Raw genomic sequence first — 22,416 nt, 5'->3', positions numbered from 1 at the left:
TTGTCATTTGTTTTCATGTATCTGGAAATTCTGGAGCGTTTAAACGCAACAGCACGAATAGGACTTTTGATGTTGTCATTCCCGATATAATATTGATGTCCTCTGGATCCTTCAAAGTTCGCTGGAGCCGATGCGGGTCAACAGCTCAACTCATCAACTTGTTTGATTTTTTGAAAAAAAAAGTGCTGTTCTAAGGGCTTTAATTTTTGCAGTGCCAGAATTAAGTCAAGATATTTCAACTTAAATTGTTATTTTTATTATATAATATTCTGATACGATCTTGATTGCAAGAGGCGGGCCATTGTTACGAAAGGAAGTAAATTATTTTCCAAAAGTGTTGGCAACCTTAATTTGCATTAGGTTTTTTTTTTCATTCGTTCATTCCTTCTTGCAACAAGATCGCGTCAGCAGAATATGCAAATTGCCGGTAGCATTTAAGCTCCCGGCACTTTGCTTCATTCTCTTCCCTTTTCTATTTGCAACCCAAGTCAGACTTGGTTGTTTCTTTCGGCAGCTCAGTTGAGTCTGTCCGTTTTTGCCGATAGTTTCGGCTTACTGCTTTTGATATGAATATCATAGCTCAGTATGTTTAACGTTTCATACTTTGACTTAGAATGTTAGATTCAGAAGTCATTTAAAGTATTATGATCTACTTAATAATGTAAAGAGCGTATTCTCAATATTTCCTTTAACTTGTCATTGTATATATCATAGCCATAATAAACAAGTTACTTTTTAAATTTGGCTCTTCATGATGTTGCACAAGATAAATATGTTTTTTTCAAGAAGTATCATACGTCCTGGTTGAGCTTCCACTTAAAGTTAATAAGCTGAGCACTTTTAAAAGCTCACAGTTTAACACCTAACATAAACGAAGACAATCCACAATTGCGTTTTTGGAGGTTTCAATAGCAAAGAATTGCCGCAGGAGGGACAGCAAGCCTCTTCTCTGCATAGCATTACCAAATAGCGTTTTTATAACAACAATTCCTAAAAAATTCTGGAGGCGAGCTAAGGCTCCCCCAAGCCCCCCCCCCTTACACTAACATTAAGAAACATCATCTAAAACTGCGTTTTGGAGTTTCAATTTTGAAAAATTGCCGCGAGAGGGGCACGGAAGTCTTTCAACTGTCTTCTCTATAACATTACTTTAGATGGTCTCAAATTGCATTTTTAGACCTACAATTCTGAAAAAAATTCAAGGCAGAGCCTCTGTACTCCCCTTTCTCCGACATAATTGAAGCAATCTGCAAGTGTTTTTAGTTTCAGTTTCATAAAAATTTACACCTTAGAGACCCTCCTCTCCCTAACATTATCGAAGATTGTCTAAAACAGCAATTTAGAATATTTTCCGGGATAGAAACCACAAGAACTTTTATTTCCTGGTCACTTTTTTACTTATGATAATGGTCATATTTACTACATCTAGTTAGCAATGATTCCCTCTCAAATCAAAAGCTGAATCTGCTCCCTCTCTGTATTTTAAAATATATTAGGGGGGAAAGGTGGGGTGAGGTCTTGCTAAAACTCATGTCCCAACCCCCTGAATTTTTTGATCTTGCGAGGGCCCTAAAAAATTTAATGTTATCATTATTTTAACTAAGATGTATAAATAAATTACAAATTTAGCCGAGACATGCAGTGAATAGAGCGAATACGGTAGATGCAAAACAATCAAATTTGAAGTTCTGAGCAAACGGCAAAACTTATTTTAGTATTAACAGCGATTATTCGCAAGATCCAAAATTTATTATAAAAAACTGTTCCATTGCTTGTGCTTGCTATTGCTGTTGTAAATGTAAGCAGTTCGCTTAAGCATTTCTGTAATTTTATTTATCTCAAGCAAATTTATTGCGTTATTTTTTTTTAAATATATTTTTTTGATGATTCATTAAATGAATGTAAATGATGAGAGTTGAATTGGAAATTTGTGACTGAAAAGTGCTAAGTTTAACCTAATTTAAAAGCAAGAGAGTTGGGAAAACTTTTTTTTTTTTTGGGGGGGGGGAGGATTTTGCAACATTGAGCTTGGGGGAGATAGGCACCCCTACATTCCAGTCAAAAAATGTTCTTCATTATAAAGTTCCATTGTGGTGCATAAATGTTTCCAATTCATAATTCATAGGTAATTTCAAAAACCACTCTGAAATCCATATATCAATCTTTATTTTTTTTTTTTTTTCAATTATCCTTGAAAAACTATGTAACAGCAGCTTTTAGTTTTCTTCATTAGTTATTTTACTTTTGGTTAGTTTCTTTAAAGGGTTATGCAGAAAAAATTGAAAAGATTTTAAAAGTATAGATCAATTTTATTTGTTAGACTTCACCCACCCCCTCCCCTCCCCACACAAAAGGAAAAAAAAAAAACAGATTAGAGAGAGCGATAAAAGATCTGAGGCAATTTTTAAAAAAGAATTAAGTTGTTCATGGAAATTTTGGACCATGGCCCCTCAGAAATTTCATGCTCATGGCATGGGTCCCAAGTGCCTGTGCAATGAATAGGGTCTGGATATTTTTGTGGTTCAAGACCTGCAGACCAGTGTTAACTTTGAGCCCTGCCTCACTCAATAAAGTCTTGACCTAGATCAAGCTTGGCCTGTAAAAGCACAAAAATTAAGACAAATTAATTATTATTGGGAATTTTTCTCATCATAGTCAGGGCCGCGCTGTCCCTATGAGCAAGGTTGTGCGACGCACGGCGGCGCCAGAGTCTAAAAGGTGCCGAGCTCCATCAACCAAAAAAATAAAATTGAATTTTTTATTATATCTAATAGTTGCGGTGAAATTATAATGCTCATTAAAACAAACAATCCTCTTCGCTGCCTATCTAAAAGGAAAAATTATTGCCTTGTAACGTCTAAACATGTTATTCAAAAACGCAATTGTTTACAGTGAAGACACATGATGCTAATGAATGCATACTTTCGCATTTTTCTTCATATTTGGAGTTGTGAATGCTATTTCGTAATGTCTATAATTTTACACAGTTAAGCATATGAAGTGCAAGAAATTCGCTATTCCCCATTGTGATTCTTACAATGAATGTGGTCTATTATAATTTGTGCAATATGTCTTTTTGTGATTTTTAACTATTGTTCGTGGTAATGTCACTGTATCGTATATTTTTTATGTTATCATACACACAAAAAAAAAAATATGGTAAGCAAATTTGCATATCATTTACTTGTGCATAATACACATACAAGGGTGGTTTGATAAGTCCGTGACTTTTAAATGAAAAAATAAAAATAAAAACCAAAATGCAATTTATTTTTTAACATAATCTCCTTTCACAGCTATACATTTTTTCCAACGATGTTCCAACTAAAAAATAAGATGTCTGAAGGTCATCAAAATACTCATTTGTGGCATTGATGATCTCATCATTTGGGTAAAATCTCCTTCCACTAAGCCATTTTTTTAAATTTGGAAACAGAAAAAAGTCACTGGGGGCCAAGTCTGGGGAATATGGTGGATGAGGAACCAATTCATAGCTTAATTCAAGCAATTTTGTGGTTGCAATTGCAGATGCGTGAGCTGGAGCTTTATCGTGATGGTACAGCACTTTTTTCTTGGACAAATGGGGTCGTTTTTCTCTTAATTTTGCATTAAAACTGTCTAATAAATTAGCATAATACTGTCCCGTGATTGTTTTTCCTTTTTCAAGGTAGTCAATGTGGATCCCTTTGAATCCCAGAAAACTGAAGCCATAACCTTGCCGGCCGATGGATGTGTTTTTGTCTTTTTCGGAGCAGTTTCCGTAGAAAACGTCCACTGTTTTGACTGTTCTTTCATTTCTGGTGTGTAGTAATGTATCCAAGTTTCATCTATGGTCACATAACGTCGCAAAAATTCAATTGGATTACGTTGGAATTTGTCTAAACACTGCTTTGACATTGTTACACTATTCCGTTTTTGATCCACTGTCAGCAAACGCGGCACCCATCTTGCAGATAACTTTTTCATGCAAAATGTAGCATACACGTTCAGACGATATGTTTACCGTATTAACTATCCCACGTACTTTCACAGGGCGGTCTCCTAGCACGATGTCATGGATTTTGTCGATCATTTCTTCGTTCGTGACTTCAATTGGACATCCAGAACGTTCTGCATCTGTTGTGCTCGTACGGCCACAACGAAATTCCGTAAACCACTTCTGAATCATACCATGTGATGGAGCAGACTCACAATAATATTTTTTCAACTTTTGTTCCGTTTCGGAAATCGTTTTTCCGCGCAAAAAGTAATGCTTAATCACCACGCAAAACTCTTTTTTCTCCATTCTTCCGATGCCAATAAAACGCAACAAAATTTTAATATTGTCTGCAAATTTCACGGGTATAGCCAAATATAACTATAAATCATAATTAAATTGCATTTTGGTATTTATTTTGATTTTTTCCTTCAAAAGTCACGGACTTATCAAACCACCCTCGTATATTGTAGACAATAACTAAGGTTAATATTTTCGTTCCGAAAAGTAACGACTTGACCATAATTACTCGATTCCCCCACCCCGTTTTTCTTCAACTATTTGTGCATTAAGTTAAAGAAAAAGGTTTGGACAATGTGTTTGTTTCAGGTATTAGATTAAATGCCTTTTTAACGATTCTGTAATTTAGAATTTTTCGTTTTATTGGAAATTATCAGTTTCAGATTTTAAGGTGAAATATTCTGTACAATATTATCCTTCAATTTAGAAATATAAACAGTACCCTCCTGCTCCGTGGCGCAACTAGAGGGGGGGGGGGGGAATATTCTTTATTATGAAAGAAAATTTTTTAAAAAATGGAAAGCAAAGTGATTTTAATAAGAAAAAAGTAATAATGTTGGGGTAAAACTTTAAAATTTTTGAAAAGAAATCTTAGAATTAAAAGTTTTCAATAGTTACAGCTAATTGGTCAGCTACTCGTCCCCCTCCACCCTATTTTCTTTTTTTTAGTTCGTTTGAAAATAAGCAAGTCTTAAAATGCTACCCCTCCAAATCTCCCCCCCTCCCTCGAAAGCATTACGGAGCATCTCAAATTTCATTTCCAGATCTTCAGTTTCGCAAATTTACAAGTAAAGCCTCCGAATACCAAACAACATCACTTGAAACTGCATTAGAAAATAGCCGAAAAATGCATTTTTCAAGCTTCAATTTCGAAAGATCGCCGACCCTAATGTTACCAAATATGGTCTTACAATCACGTTTTTAAAATTTCAATTTCAGAAAATATTCGAGCTAGGGTCTCTGAACCTCTTCCACCAATCTCATAGAATATTGCTTAAGTTTTTAGGACATTAATTTTGAAAATTTTTTGATGGGGGGGGGGGGAGCTCTAGGATCCCTTTCTTGTAAAAGTCTTCAAAGTTGCCAACAATTGCACTTTCGAAAGTTCAATTTCAAAAGATTGGAGAGAGGAGATGGGGAATTAATTTCTATCTATCTTTCAAAAAGAAAAAAAAAAACTTCGGGCGGAATCCCAGAGTTCCATCTCTTGTTCTAACGTCAAAAAATGACCTTTAATCACGTGTTAAGGTTTCAACTTCTACAAATTTCAATTGAGCCCCTTGTAACCTTTTCCTCTGTAACACAACCAAAGATAGTTTAACGTTGCGTTTTTAAAACTACAAATTTCAAAAATTTTCTTTTAATGTGCCCCCCCTAAATCTGTTTTCTTGCTGCGCCACTGCCCCTCTTGTCATATTTTGACAGGCATAAAATATTTATTAATCATGCATCACTTAGAGATCAGATAAAAATTCAAAGTTGCATTAACTTTGATATTTAAAATATTTTTCTTTTCCCAAACACATTATTAGCATATCAGAGGAGCTGCTGAACTCGAAATAATTTCGAGATATGAAGTTAAAACGCACACCATATTCCAAAGTTAATGTTCACACATTATTTTTTAGATGAATTAAATGCCAAAAGTTTTTTTTTTTTTTTTTTGCATTTTGTATTTGTCTACAAAATCTACCTCCAGGTGTTAACTACATTTTCCCTGAACCCCAGAGCATAGAGGCGCACACGAGATATTTGCAAGACGGCGCCGATTAGGCTTGGCGCGGCCCTGATTATAGTACATTGGTAATGAATATATCGGGTTGCGCTGTGCCGAATTATTTTCACAGGAACCTGGGCAGACCACCTGAATTTCTTGGTCCTGAAGCACCCCTGTATGTGTACATACATGAAATGTAAACAGGCATGAGTTTGCATATCCTCAGAGCTGGATCCAATAGTCCAAGAAATTGGGGGGGGGGGGAACTAGCACTTAGATTTATTAATGTTGCAGATATACATCACTGGCCATACAGCTTTTGTTGCAGGGCCCAAAATTCATAGATCCGGGCCTGGATGTAAAAGACTAACAAAGACAACTCTACAATAATCAGAGATCAGATTAACAGTAGTAACAACAATTAGGTAGGATGCCTTTGCAACTCTTTCTGAGATAAAAAGAAAGTTTTATTCCAAGTTGGTCAAAAAATGCATGTTTTTGGTACGAAAAATGAATTCATACACTATACTTCTTATTCAATAATGTTAAAAGATGCAAATTAAACAACGAAGTTGATAAACGTTGTCAGCAAAATTAGAAAAATAAGTATATTCATTTGACAGAAAAAAATAAATAAATTTTCACTGCTAAATTGAGCAATCAACATCACATATGCTATTCTCCCTTCAAGTTGAATTAGTAAAACGAATGACAATAGTGATTAAAAATAACATTCATAGATGAATTGTAATGGAGACTTACTTTGTGAAAAGAATCCAATTAGTACAAACTTTAACAATCGATTATGTTATGTTACCAACCGGAAAAACCGTCTACAAAATGTCAAAACAATTCCTTCTCTTTTTTACAGATGTCCGCCTCATTCACGAAACTCTTACTTTTTAATTTGAAGCTTTTAATTATTAATCAACGGTCACCGTACAAAACAGCAAATTTTTGGTACCAACTCGTGTTGCTATGCATATATAATGCCTTTTATTCCTTCTTTGACATATTTGTTGTTTACAAATTCATGAACTCTAGGAATATACGCACTCGATAATGATCGGCATAAAAATAATCGCCAAATCTCATTTATCGCCAACGCATCAATTACAGGCACAGGAGATAAAAGAAACCTGGAGGCAAGAATCGCTGTTTTTCAGCGAGGAAGCGTGATATGCGATTCGAACCGACACCGTTTGGCAACGGTCCCATCTAGAGTCCCTATATGAAAACGTAAGGGGTCGTGGTAGCCTGATCGGTAAGGCATTGGACTCGGGGCAGGAGGGTCTCGGGTTCGATCCCCGCTGGTCGAAGACCCACCGTCGTCATTAAAGGGGACTGGGCGACGTTAAATATGCTCGTGGTCTCAATGTCCTCCAAGTGAAACGATACCTCTGGGGGTGCTAGTACCAGGTAGCTATTAGCTCTTGGACTAGTTCTAAATTCTCATTAACTGTTCGATCCGGTGATGGTGCTGCCATCTATCGGTATATAAAATAATGGAGGCAAGGCACTTAGTATGCAGTCCTCGACATAAATACAGTTGTAGTCAGTTGTGACTCTAGAATAGAATAGAATATGAAAACGTAGTTTTCAGAGTTGCGACAACGCGGTATCATTTTCCTATTCGGAACTCCAGCGCTCGAATACGCTACCTTGCGGTGATTTACAAAACTGCCGATGGAACTAAAACATTGCCACGTTTTAGTTCCATGTGTGTCTGTTGATGTAAACACAGGCAGTTTGTTCTGAGTATTTATTAACGCAATCGATGTGTCTTAGTTTGCTTTCAGCTACAGAAATTAATTCATCCCCTAAGAGTATTCTCGAGCTTCTCTAAATAATGTTAGTTTTCCTTATTTCTTTCAAAAAAGTATTAAATGGTGGACGCGTAAACAAGAAAACTCTGGATTAACAAAATTGGATAACGTTATACCAGGTAAAATTTTTTATTGTATGAATTTGTAAGAATATGAGTTTTTTTTTTTAATCTTAAATTAATTTAACTAATCATATTTTACAGCAGCATTTAGTTGGATGGACAGTATGCAAAATATTTTCTTGGATTTATTATCGTAGAACAAAATGAAAAATGTTTAACCCAGAAAGAATTTACTTTATTCCTTTTATTCTCAGCTGAAAGGTTTCGCCAAATTTGTTTAGGGTTATAATTTTGGTATTGTGCGAGCAAAGTAGCCTTGGCGAGATTTCGCGTTTTTAGTTAAACCATTTTTAATTTTTATCATGAGTGGAATAAAATGGTAGTAAGATTACAGAATTTGATAAGTGAAAAGAAATAATGGTCAATCAACTGAAAAGAAAACTACCACCATATATCCGTGAGAATTTTGTTGATGATTTGCATAACATGACACAATTAAATCGTAACTCAGAAATTAGAAAAATCGAAACAGAAAATTTTTAAATGAACCGATTCGGGAATTCGAGAGAAATAACTCAGCTACAAATGGGAAAAAAAATAAGCGCTAGCCAAGCAAGGCAAAGAAGTATCATCTTCTTTCGATAATAATTTGTAATGTCATATTGAATTTTCTAGCAATAATTGTTGTTCTTGTCAGGCCACAATTATTATTTAGTTTTATCAAGAATTGATAAATATCGAATTCAACATCATGGAAATAGCTGCTTAGAACTACGAACTACGTAGTTTGCATTAATCTTTGACGTTTAATAATGCTTCTTGAATTCTCATTTCTTTCTACGTGGGCCAGAATATCCACAAGACTTTGAAAATTAATTTAAAAAGAATAAAGCGAAAAAATCATACGTACGAACAAAAATCACAACACTTTTAGCATTTTCTTCGTTACCATGTGCGTTTGTTTTAGTTTTCAATGGACCTTATTCACGGTTTGGCAACGCTCCCATCAGCTGTCCGTCTGCGGGTATTTTGACCAATTACGTAGTGTTAGTAGTGCTAAAGAAACTCGTTTTATTTAAGGATTACTGGACTTCATGCGCATAATGAACATGTTTAGGGCTTAAAAAGACTTACGAATGCATGAAAAATGGCGAGAAACGGGGAAAATAAAAATAGAATTCGAGTTTTCACCATGTTTCTGATAAGGAACCAAGGAGGTTTAAACCCATGAAAATACGATAATAAAGAGAGTATTTCGTATCAAATGAATCGTTCATCATTCTTTTACAACGTTTCTTAGTTGAAAACGTAAAAAACCTGCCATTTTTAAATAGAAAGAAGAGTTTATAAGCCACACAAAAGCAAGTGTTATTATACGCTGTAGTGCCGGATTTTCGTCTGCTACAGTTCCCACAATGCACTGCATTGAGGGGTTTTTACCCGCAGTGACGTCAGGTAAATACTGTCCATTCCGCCATTAGACAGTGACTTCAGTGCCCTCTACAGTTCGTTGGAGTTGCGAATTGGTCGAAGACCGCCTGAGGCAAGGTTTCTTCTTCTCCCGTAGGATTAACATGGAGCGTATGACAGTGCTGTGGAAAAACCCAGAATCTGAAAAATTAAAGGTGAGTCCAGGATTTTAATGCTCATATTACTGTTCTACAATGTTCAAATTATACGTGTGTAGCTTTACTTGAGTGAGTCCATTCCTATTTCTTTAACTATCGCGTAATTATATCAAGAACATGTGTTCCGGTGTGCTAAAATTCCATAATGACACTTTATTTGGGTCTTTTATAGTTATTTTTTCTGTTAAATCGATGATTCCAATCACAACGTTATTGAAAAACAACACTTTAAGACAAGGCAAATGTTTAAAATGCGTAAATTAAATTTTTTTAACGCTAGATCTCTGTATTCGGTTTGCGCGATCAATTTCGTGCTTGGCGACGAGTGAAAGTAAACAAAACATACACTTGTGATGTGAAGAGATCTTAACTTGTGATTTGTATTATAAATGCCTTATGCTGCGGAAATTTTTATTTTAAATGAATGTGACTTGATATTAAAAGCCGTTTTAACTTATGTTTTAATGTTAAGGTTTTTATTTTTCCTGATCATTTCTTAGACAAAAATTGACTAATGTATCGTTTTTAATGTTCCTTCAAGCTATAAAACTCCAAGTTAAATCTTCTCTTTATGCAACGTAAGTATTTACAGTGTCAAATTTTTGTTTTTTGAAAGGAGATGCAGAGGAAATAAAATGCTTATAAATTATAGGACTTTCAGTGCTTGCTGGCAGTATCTTTTAATAACATTTTGATTTATGGAAACGTTTTGTTATGATATTCTGCTAAATGTTTATTAGTTAAAATTTGTTAAAAAAAATGTCAGTTCGATTATGAAATTAATGTGACCACATGAATTTGCCAAAGCGTTTGAGGTGGATATGAAGTGCAACACTTGCTTGACACACAGTACAGTTTTTATCTATTTTTTAGGTTGAGCGAGCCAATTTAAAATGTATTATTTTATTAAAAATTTAATGAATTGTAGGTAGTTTTGGTTATTTTGGAAATTTACTCTTTTTTATTCAACAAGCATGCCAGTCGCTGTGTGTTCCATCATAAACAGAAAACTGAGGTGTTCTAAGTTCGGTTCAAGTAGTGTGTTGGTACGTTTTATTATGCTCTAATTAGGGTTTACTAATTTTTAGGTTGCCTTGTTATTTTCTTTACCTGCTATTTCTTTATCACCTGAAGAATCAAGTGCATGCTATCACCCCACTTCAGGTTCGTAAAAATTTCTATTTTTATTGAGAAAATGATTTTTAAATAATTATGCCATGATTGATACATAGTTAAGTTTTAACAAGTTTTGAATTACCTTTGAGGTAAGGACTGTTATCATGGGTTTTTGAGATTGTAAAAGTCCTCCCAGCCACAAAGTTCTTGTTTGTCAGAAATTAGGTACATTTAAAGTTTTGCGAGTTGAAATATCAATACTTTTATAATAAAATGCTGAATCAAAGATTTTTTTAAGTGAAACTTTTTATGCAAGGGCTTTGAAGTTATATCCAACCTTTTTGTGTGATGAAAAGTGGTGGGGATAAGCAATGTCGGTTAGAAGGAAAATAGTGGCTTGCTTGCCTTCGGATATTGGAGGAAAGTGAGACCTTCCACTCTTCTCGCTTTCTTTCTCATTTTGTATGGTTGCATGTACTACGTTTAGGCAGCGCGGAGATCAATATGTACATTTGTAATTACCTACTTTAGTTATCGTAAACAGATCATTTCTCTTCTTAAGAAGGATTAAGGTTTATAATTCTTTTCTTGAATTCAGAATATCCATATAGTGATTTTTAAAGAATGATTAAATGACTTCTTATGAATAGTCGTAATAGACCAGGAGTGAGTGCCCACTTAGTCTGTCATTGCGCAGAATGCGCCATTTAAATGGGGGGAGGAGCTGTTTTGAGGGGGTATTTTTCTCATTTGGGAAGGGGGCGATCTTTGTGATAATTTAGGGGATGGGAACCACTGTAAAGACATTGACACAGTGATGGCGCGCATCGGCTCAGGTGCGCACCCTCCTTCTACAAGATTTATAAGTGTGCCTTACCTCAGATTTACCACATTTTTTTTTTAAATGATAATGTAAAAAAACCTTGGTGAAGGAAGACATAATTGGGCATTTATAATCAGTTTTATTTTAATTTTAGATAATTACAATCGCAATTGTGGTAAAAATGCGGGATTTAGAAAAGCAAACGAAATTCTTCCGCCGATCCACGATTTTTTTTTTGTCATTTTTCACTTTCCCTCGATTTTTTTCATCTTTTTTTTAAAACGTTGATAAATTTGCAAATCCTGCCCTACAAATAGGCTGATGTTGGAAGAAGGTTTTAATAAATGGGAGACAGAAATTGTGTAAAACTCAGAAATGGACTTCAAATTGCCAAAATTTTAGAGCAGAGCGCATTACGCTCGTCTAAAAATACCTGGGGGAATCGGTAAATGCAGGCATATATGAGAGAGGGCGGGGGGCTTCGCTGCTTCTGCTGTTCTCCTCTCTCCACTGCAACACGACTGGATTTGGGAAAATATTTAGCGAAAAATTATGTATATATTTATACATTTTCATTGCAACTACAAAACCCCTCCCGTCTTGGAAACTTTCCAAAATTGGAAATTTTAAAACTAAATTTTAGGTTGTCTTTGATCATAACCGAGGAGGGGATGTGACTACCCATGAATTTGCCGATTGAGGAAGAAGGCAAATAGTCTTCGTATCCGTCTAGTATGTGTATAAGTCGTGTGCAAGTGGTGGAAGAAAAAAGAATTAAAAATATTTTGGGCCGTGGTAGCCTGATCGGTAAGGCATTGGACTCGGGGCCGGAGGGCCTCGGGTTCGATCCCCGCTGGTCGAAGACCCACCGTCGTCATTAAAGGGGACTGGGCGACGTTAAATATGCTCGTGGTCTCAATGTCCTCCAAGTGAAACGATACCTCTGGGGGTGCTAGCACCAGGAAGCTATTAGCTCTTGGACTAGTTCTAAATTCTCATTAACTGTTCGATCCGGTGATGGTGCTGCCATCTATCGGTATATAAAATAATGGAGGCAAGGCACTTAGTATGCAGTCCTCGACATAAATACAGTTGTAGTCAGTTGTGACTCTTGAATAGAATAGAATAGAAAAATATTTTGAAAATTTACGAAACATAGCAATTTTAAAATGTTTGTTTCCTTTTTCAACGATACCAAAAAGGTTTTTAAATGTTTAAAATGCTATACACAGACCCATCATTTAGGTGATTGGAGGGCATGGGCGCCCAAATGCAAAATTGTAAGGGGGCTCAGATATTTTAACCATGGTTTAGCAGGATATTTTCCCCATAGAAGCGGATTTCAGGACAGATTAGAGTCATTAAAATTTGACATTTTTAATTACTTATTCATTAATGGCTGGAGAAGAAATGTTTTTACATTTTTGCAAAGAAAAAGTATTAAAGCAAGGAAGTTCTAATTTCTAAGGGGAGGGGGCTCGAGCTCCCTATATGGGCGCCCTTGTTCGAGACGTGTCTGGATTTTAGAAACATCATAAAATTAGGCATTTTTATAAGTATTTTGTTTTTCCCCTATGAAACGTATTGAACACAACCCCCCCCCCTCCCATGAAGACTTTGAAATGACGAGCTTGATCATACACAAATTTGAATTAAAAATTATCTATTTCTCAAGGAGGGTGGGAATAGATATTAGATCACACATTCAGGGACGCCTTGAACTAAAATTTTCGGAAGCCGGAACATTCTCATTTTGCTGAATGAAGTTTCAGTTTTATCGAATGATAAAATACGAATATGAGAATCGTCATAAAATAATTCCGAAAATGATTGCTGGGTCTCCGTTAAAACTTATAAAATTTACATTGCTTTGATTCTCAGACGGGCCCCCTCAATGGACGGAACCCTAGTTTCTGGGGCTTCTAGCTGACGTGGCCTTGACTGATGGGAATCGAATCCACGTCCTCCTGCCCCACACATAGGAAAGCACGATCAATTGGCTTTTGGCCCTGATTAAAACTTAGCAAGTACACTTTAAGGAAGAAATAACGTTGGTACATGTATTAATTTCCATTTGCACACGCATATAAACGAAATGAGAGTTTGTATTTGTAAATCTAGCTTTGCCTTTACAGTTCATAAGAATTTACCTTATTTGAAAATATTTTGGCAACGGCAGTTCAGAAGAAAATTTTTCATTTTTCAGAGAAACAATTTAGTTGCCAAGTGCGCGATAAACCTTGCCAAATAGAGACCTGGCGAGATATCTTTCTATTGTTCGTGAAGGCAGTTTAACAACGTCCGAAATCACGCCAAATTACCAACCTTCAGTTCAAATTCGGTGTTTGGCGAGAAGGCATTTTAACCACTTCCTTTCGTGCTTGGCGACGAGTGAAAGTAAACAAAACATACACTTGTGATGTGAAGAGATCTTAACTTGTGATTTGTATTATAAATGCCTTATGCTGCGGAAATTTTTATTTTAAATGAATGTGACTTGATATTAAAAGCCGTTTTAACTTATGTTTTAATGTTAAGGTTTTTATTTTTCCTGATCATTTCTTAGACAAAAATTGACTAATGTATCGTTTTTAATGTTCCTTCAAGCTATAAAACTCCAAGTTAAATCTTCTCTTTATGCAACGTAAGTATTTACAGTGTCAAATTTTTGTTTTTTGAAAGGAGATGCAGAGGAAATAAAATGCTTATAAATTATAGGACTTTCAGTGCTTGCTGGCAGTATCTTTTAATAACATTTTGATTTATGGAAACGTTTTGTTATGATATTCTGCTAAATGTTTATTAGTTAAAATTTGTTAAAAAAAATGTCAGTTCGATTATGAAATTAATGTGACCACATGAATTTGCCAAAGCGTTTGAGGTGGATATGAAGTGCAACACTTGCTTGACACACAGTACAGTTTTTATCTATTTTTTAGGTTGAGCGAGCCAATTTAAAATGTATTATTTTATTAAAAATTTAATGAATTGTAGGTAGTTTTGGTTATTTTGGAAATTTACTCTTTTTTATTCAACAAGCATGCCAGTCGCTGTGTGTTCCATCATAAACAGAAAACTGAGGTGTTCTAAGTTCGGTTCAAGTAGTGTGTTGGTACGTTTTATTATGCTCTAATTAGGGTTTACTAATTTTTAGGTTGCCTTGTTATTTTCTTTACCTGCTATTTCTTTATCACCTGAAGAATCAAGTGCATGCTATCACCCCACTTCAGGTTCGTAAAAATTTCTATTTTTATTGAGAAAATGATTTTTAAATAATTATGCCATGATTGATACATAGTTAAGTTTTAACAAGTTTTGAATTACCTTTGAGGTAAGGACTGTTATCATGGGTTTTTGAGATTGTAAAAGTCCTCCCAGCCACAAAGTTCTTGTTTGTCAGAAATTAGGTACATTTAAAGTTTTGCGAGTTGAAATATCAATACTTTTATAATAAAATGCTGAATCAAAGATTTTTTTAAGTGAAACTTTTTATGCAAGGGCTTTGAAGTTATATCCAACCTTTTTGTGTGATGAAAAGTGGTGGGGATAAGCAATGTCGGTTAGAAGGAAAATAGTGGCTTGCTTGCCTTCGGATATTGGAGGAAAGTGAGACCTTCCACTCTTCTCGCTTTCTTTCTCATTTTGTATGGTTGCATGTACTACGTTTAGGCAGCGCGGAGATCAATATGTACATTTGTAATTACCTACTTTAGTTATCGTAAACAGATCATTTCTCTTCTTAAGAAGGACTGAATTCGGAAGAAGATGATCATTATAAGTGGACACATGTATGTAATTTTATGTCAGAAAATGAATAAGAAATACAATATATTCAAAAGTGTTTGATGAACAATTAACATGTTTCGCGTCTATCGTGTGTCATTATGACACAACCCGTTTCTTGGAATCAAACTTTAGAAGAATTCTACTCTTCTAGATCAGCAGAAAAATAAAATACATGAAGCTCTCACCCCACATCAATTTCGTAAAAATTTCGATATTTGGTGGAAAAATGATTTTTAAATAATCCTATCTCGATTAATGTGGAGTTAAATTTTAACTAGTGTGGCATTTTAAAATAAAGGCTGTCATAATGGGTTTTTGAGATTATCCGTAAAGATCAGGGTTCGAAAATATCCGATATTTTGATATATATTTCTGTATTTAAAGGATCAGGAAAATCAGATCCGTTGATCGACATTTTTTGAGAATAGCAAAGCCTATTATACTCATTTCCTGCATTAAAATACGCAAAAGACATGATTCTACCTAGAACTGAAAGAAAACAAAATTGCCTGAACAATGTAAACATCAATCGTTTGCAATAGATTCGCCATCCATCTACTAAAGGATCGGTAAGGTCACAGCCATTGAAAGATAATTTTTAACAATAACTAAGTTTGTCTTTCTTATTTAATGCATTGAAATACGCAGAAGACATTATTCAGCTTTTTAAAGAAGCACAACAAAATCGCTTTCGCTATGAACACCTATCTCTAGCAATGGAGATGGGCGCTTAACCGGAATTAAGACTCGCTACTTCCGGTCTACGTCAGTGGTTTGTTTGTTTATTTAGGATATTTGGTGAATACGACCGGCGGTGACACACATCGGTTAGTCGCCGTAAATCTACCTTAATTCTTATTAAATTATCGCTAAATATAGTATTTCACTGGAAATTCATATTAAGTCTCATATTATACATCCGACCTCCATAGAATTTCATAAGGTCTATTTGAATCATGTCCGACCCAAAGCAGCGGCACTCGAGGGCATGGGTCGGAGATGGTCGATGTATCGCATCGAATAATTGAATTATGATTAAAGCATAATTACAGATCGTGTATGCCGTTTTAATATCTATATTAATTCAAGAACTATCATTTCGCTCGGCGTATATACCTTAATTTGCGTAGTCGGCCATATATTACTCGTCCGACCGCTTAGAATGTCATTGGGAAAGAATCTTAATTTGTGTGGTCGGCCATACATATTTCGTCCGACCGCTCAGCATGGGCATTGGGAAAGTATCTTAATTTGTGGTGGTCTGCCATACATAATTCGTCCGACCGCTTAGACTCATTGGGAAAGAATTATAATTTGTGTGGTCGGCCATACATATTTCGTCCGACCGCTCAGCATTGTCATTGGGAAAGTATCTTAATTTGTGTGGTCGGCCATACATAATTCGTCCGACCGCATAGAATATCATTGGTCGGCTGTTGAAATTAGATCCCGCCCATCGTAACGCCCCCTTGGTCGGGTTCATAAAACAATCCCGACCCCAAGGCAGTAATTTCTACTCTGCGCATGCGCAGAAGGAGATCGGTACTTCATTGCATTTCCGGCGGTCGGTGCCGCAACCACTGCCATACGACCGTCGGAGCTGGATTCGGCATCCGACCTAGAAACTTGCGCATGCGCAAATCTGACACTTTCAACGGATTGACACGCCTCCTTCGCCTCGCGTGGCGCGGCGGTTCCAGCTAGCGACGTCAGTAGTTCCAACTACTTCCGACCATGTGCGTGCGTGCTCTTGGTTCGTGTAAAAATGGCTAGCATCATGGAACGCGGTGCGAGTTTCAAAGCGTACATTGAATATTCGAAAACTGTTTAAAAGAGTTCAAAATGAATAGCTCTACGGATTTCCTCCCTAGAATTTCGCGCTCGAGGGCATGAGTCAGAGTTCGGAAAAGAATTCCTGCCGTATTATTCACCAAATTCCAAGCCACGCTTACTCTTTTGAACACTAGGTGGCAGGGCTGCACGGGGTCACTCAAAACTTCCGGCGGAAGTCTTATTTGTATTGCTTCTTACGACGAATTGCTCTGTTTACGTATCTGTAATTTGAATGAATTTTTTAAATTAATCATGAGTTTCAAAGGCGCAAAATTTTCGTAAAAAGAGGGGATGTTGTTCTTCTTTCGGGTACAGCATGAGGACAGGAGCAAATAAGATGTCAGAAATAAAGATGTTCAAATTTCTAAAGGTCCTGATCGTCGAATCAAAGCCAATGCTTTAAAGCGAAAGGATTGAATCTTAATGAATATTATGTAGTAAAAACACTTTGTGCGAGGTATTTATGAGCTGGAAACATTCACCTTAATTTCATCAGCTTTGTATTTTTAATGTAATGTGTGAAGATCTATATTGATCTATATTAAATTGATTATTAGAAAAACTCAACCTGAACAATTTTTTATTTGCTTCCTGCAAAGCTGAAAGTTTCCAGTGTTTTGACGGGTTTCAAACAGTTTGATTTGTGTGATTAAAATAAAGAACCACTATTCATTACATCATGGAGAAAAAAAACTTCCCATAGCTCGAACTATCAATAACTCGAACCATTTAGCCCGTCTCTTGGGACTTCGAGTTATTGACGAGTTATCAGGAGCTCTAATTTTAAACAAATTTAGATATTCGACAATCGGTAAACAAACACATTAATTAAAGTTATAGTATAGTATCATAGTGTAGCTATTGGTATTACATTCAAAGCAATTTTAACGCAGGAGAAAGCACTCGGAGATTAAATTTAAATTTTGTTATCTTTCAATTTTTTTTTATGCCTATAAATCTTGCTACAGAAGCAAGTTGATTAAACAAAAAAAAAAAAGTGATGTACAAATATGTAATAAAATATATTAAATATCAAACCTGAAAATTAGGTAGCAACTGTAATAAGTGTGTGTGAACTGAAAAGCTACAACAGGAGAATTGATTGAATATGACACCAAAACTCCCTGTCATAGCCATTCTGTGTGAACACAGTGCAGAAAAGCTTCCATCTTAGAAAAAATAGCTTCAACTTAAGAATAGGAATTACAATGCACAACGTACTTGCAATCCAGTAGATTTGTGATTCTTGAAAGCAGACTTTGTATCAACTTTATTTCTGTTTAGGAGGTATTCATAAATGCTTATCATTGAAATCGCGGTAATGATCGACAAACGAAGACTCTTTTTTTTTTTTTTTTTTTTTTCTTATTTCTGTATTTAAAGGATCAGGAAAATCAGATCCGTTGATCGACATTTTTTGAGAATAGCAAAGCCTATTATACTCATTTCCTGCATTAAAATACGCAAAAGACATGATTCTACCTAGAACTGAAAGAAAACAAAATTGCCTGAACAATGTAAACATCAATCGTTTGCAATAGATTCGCCATCCATCTACTAAAGGATCGGTAAGGTCACAGCCATTGAAAGATAATTTTTAACAATAACTAAGTTTGTCTTTCTTATTTAATGCATTGAAATACGCAGAAGACATTATTCAGCTTTTTAAAGAAGCACAACAAAATCGCTTTCGCTATGAACACCTATCTCTAGCAATGGAGATGGGCGCTTAACCGGAATTAAGACTCGCTACTTCCGGTCTACGTCAGTGGTTTGTTTGTTTATTTAGGATATTTGGTGAATACGACCGGCGGTGACACACATCGGTTAGTCGCCGTAAATCTACCTTAATTCTTATTAAATTATCGCTAAATATAGTATTTCACTGGAAATTCATATTAAGTCTCATATTATACATCCGACCTCCATAGAATTTCATAAGGTCTATTTGAATCATGTCCGACCCAAAGCAGCGGCACTCGAGGGCATGGGTCGGAGATGGTCGATGTATCGCATCGAATAATTGAATTATGATTAAAGCATAATTACAGATCGTGTATGCCGTTTTAATATCTATATTAATTCAAGAACTATCATTTCGCTCGGCGTATATACCTTAATTTGCGTAGTCGGCCATATATTACTCGTCCGACCGCTTAGAATGTCATTGGGAAAGAATCTTAATTTGTGTGGTCGGCCATACATATTTCGTCCGACCGCTCAGCATGGGCATTGGGAAAGTATCTTAATTTGTGGTGGTCTGCCATACATAATTCGTCCGACCGCTTAGACTCATTGGGAAAGAATTATAATTTGTGTGGTCGGCCATACATATTTCGTCCGACCGCTCAGCATTGTCATTGGGAAAGTATCTTAATTTGTGTGGTCGGCCATACATAATTCGTCCGACCGCATAGAATATCATTGGTCGGCTGTTGAAATTAGATCCCGCCCATCGTAACGCCCCCTTGGTCGGGTTCATAAAACAATCCCGACCCCAAGGCAGTAATTTCTACTCTGCGCATGCGCAGAAGGAGATCGGTACTTCATTGCATTTCCGGCGGTCGGTGCCGCAACCACTGCCATACGACCGTCGGAGCTGGATTCGGCATCCGACCTAGAAACTTGCGCATGCGCAAATCTGACACTTTCAACGGATTGACACGCCTCCTTCGCCTCGCGTGGCGCGGCGGTTCCAGCTAGCGACGTCAGTAGTTCCAACTACTTCCGACCATGTGCGTGCGTGCTCTTGGTTCGTGTAAAAATGGCTAGCATCATGGAACGCGGTGCGAGTTTCAAAGCGTACATTGAATATTCGAAAACTGTTTAAAAGAGTTCAAAATGAATAGCTCTACGGATTTCCTCCCTAGAATTTCGCGCTCGAGGGCATGAGTCAGAGTTCGGAAAAGAATTCCTGCCGTATTATTCACCAAATTCCAAGCCACGCTTACTCTTTTGAACACTAGGTGGCAGGGCTGCACGGGGTCACTCAAAACTTCCGGCGGAAGTCTTATTTGTATTGCTTCTTACGACGAATTGCTCTGTTTACGTATCTGTAATTTGAATGAATTTTTTAAATTAATCATGAGTTTCAAAGGCGCAAAATTTTCGTAAAAAGAGGGGATGTTGTTCTTCTTTCGGGTACAGCATGAGGACAGGAGCAAATAAGATGTCAGAAATAAAGATGTTCAAATTTCTAAAGGTCCTGATCGTCGAATCAAAGCCAATGCTTTAAAGCGAAAGGATTGAATCTTAATGAATATTATGTAGTAAAAACACTTTGTGCGAGGTATTTATGAGCTGGAAACATTCACCTTAATTTCATCAGCTTTGTATTTTTAATGTAATGTGTGAAGATCTATATTGATCTATATTAAATTGATTATTAGAAAAACTCAACCTGAACAATTTTTTATTTGCTTCCTGCAAAGCTGAAAGTTTCCAGTGTTTTGACGGGTTTCAAACAGTTTGATTTGTGTGATTAAAATAAAGAACCACTATTCATTACATCATGGAGAAAAAAAACTTCCCATAGCTCGAACTATCAATAACTCGAACCATTTAGCCCGTCTCTTGGGACTTCGAGTTATTGACGAGTTATCAGGAGCTCTAATTTTAAACAAATTTAGATATTCGACAATCGGTAAACAAACACATTAATTAAAGTTATAGTATAGTATCATAGTGTAGCTATTGGTATTACATTCAAAGCAATTTTAACGCAGGAGAAAGCACTCGGAGATTAAATTTAAATTTTGTTATCTTTCAATTTTTTTTTATGCCTATAAATCTTGCTACAGAAGCAAGTTGATTAAACAAAAAAAAAAAAGTGATGTACAAATATGTAATAAAATATATTAAATATCAAACCTGAAAATTAGGTAGCAACTGTAATAAGTGTGTGTGAACTGAAAAGCTACAACAGGAGAATTGATTGAATATGACACCAAAACTCCCTGTCATAGCCATTCTGTGTGAACACAGTGCAGAAAAGCTTCCATCTTAGAAAAAATAGCTTCAACTTAAGAATAGGAATTACAATGCACAACGTACTTGCAATCCAGTAGATTTGTGATTCTTGAAAGCAGACTTTGTATCAACTTTATTTCTGTTTAGGAGGTATTCATAAATGCTTATCATTGAAATCGCGGTAATGATCGACAAACGAAGACTCTTTTTTTTTTTTTTTTTTTTTTCTTATTTCTGTATTTAAAGGATCAGGAAAATCAGATCCGTTGATCGACATTTTTTGAGAATAGCAAAGCCTATTATACTCATTTCCTGCATTAAAATACGCAAAAGACATGATTCTACCTAGAACTGAAAGAAAACAAAATTGCCTGAACAATGTAAACATCAATCGTTTGCAATAGATTCGCCATCCATCTACTAAAGGATCGGTAAGGTCACAGCCATTGAAAGATAATTTTTAACAATAACTAAGTTTGTCTTTCTTATTTAATGCATTGAAATACGCAGAAGACATTATTCAGCTTTTTAAAGAAGCACAACAAAATCGCTTTCGCTATGAACACCTATCTCTAGCAATGGAGATGGGCGCTTAACCGGAATTAAGACTCGCTACTTCCGGTCTACGTCAGTGGTTTGTTTGTTTATTTAGGATATTTGGTGAATACGACCGGCGGTGACACACATCGGTTAGTCGCCGTAAATCTACCTTAATTCTTATTAAATTATCGCTAAATATAGTATTTCACTGGAAATTCATATTAAGTCTCATATTATACATCCGACCTCCATAGAATTTCATAAGGTCTATTTGAATCATGTCCGACCCAAAGCAGCGGCACTCGAGGGCATGGGTCGGAGATGGTCGATGTATCGCATCGAATAATTGAATTATGATTAAAGCATAATTACAGATCGTGTATGCCGTTTTAATATCTATATTAATTCAAGAACTATCATTTCGCTCGGCGTATATACCTTAATTTGCGTAGTCGGCCATATATTACTCGTCCGACCGCTTAGAATGTCATTGGGAAAGAATCTTAATTTGTGTGGTCGGCCATACATATTTCGTCCGACCGCTCAGCATGGGCATTGGGAAAGTATCTTAATTTGTGGTGGTCTGCCATACATAATTCGTCCGACCGCTTAGACTCATTGGGAAAGAATTATAATTTGTGTGGTCGGCCATACATATTTCGTCCGACCGCTCAGCATTGTCATTGGGAAAGTATCTTAATTTGTGTGGTCGGCCATACATAATTCGTCCGACCGCATAGAATATCATTGGTCGGCTGTTGAAATTAGATCCCGCCCATCGTAACGCCCCCTTGGTCGGGTTCATAAAACAATCCCGACCCCAAGGCAGTAATTTCTACT

At 36.0% G+C, this 22,416-nt stretch overlaps 1 protein-coding gene across 1 annotated transcript in view; it reads right to left on the bottom strand.

Moving 5' to 3' along the window:
• LOC129231240 (tumor protein D54-like) overlaps window positions 1-7,057 on the bottom strand; it is a 77,757-nt gene extending 70,700 nt beyond the window's left edge. The window contains exon 1 of the mRNA XM_054865515.1: window positions 6,756-7,057. The gene's annotated coding sequence lies outside the window, so the exon portion shown is untranslated. The remainder of the gene's footprint in view (window positions 1-6,755) is intronic.
• Between the last annotated feature and the right edge of the window lie 15,359 nt (window positions 7,058-22,416).

Source organism: Uloborus diversus, chromosome 10 (assembly GCF_026930045.1).
Source record: "Uloborus diversus isolate 005 chromosome 10, Udiv.v.3.1, whole genome shotgun sequence".
In the NCBI taxonomy this organism is placed as follows: Eukaryota; Metazoa; Arthropoda; class Arachnida; order Araneae; family Uloboridae; genus Uloborus; species Uloborus diversus.
Note: the sequence above shows the minus strand (reverse complement) of the source record. Positions and strands in the feature narration are given on the sequence as shown.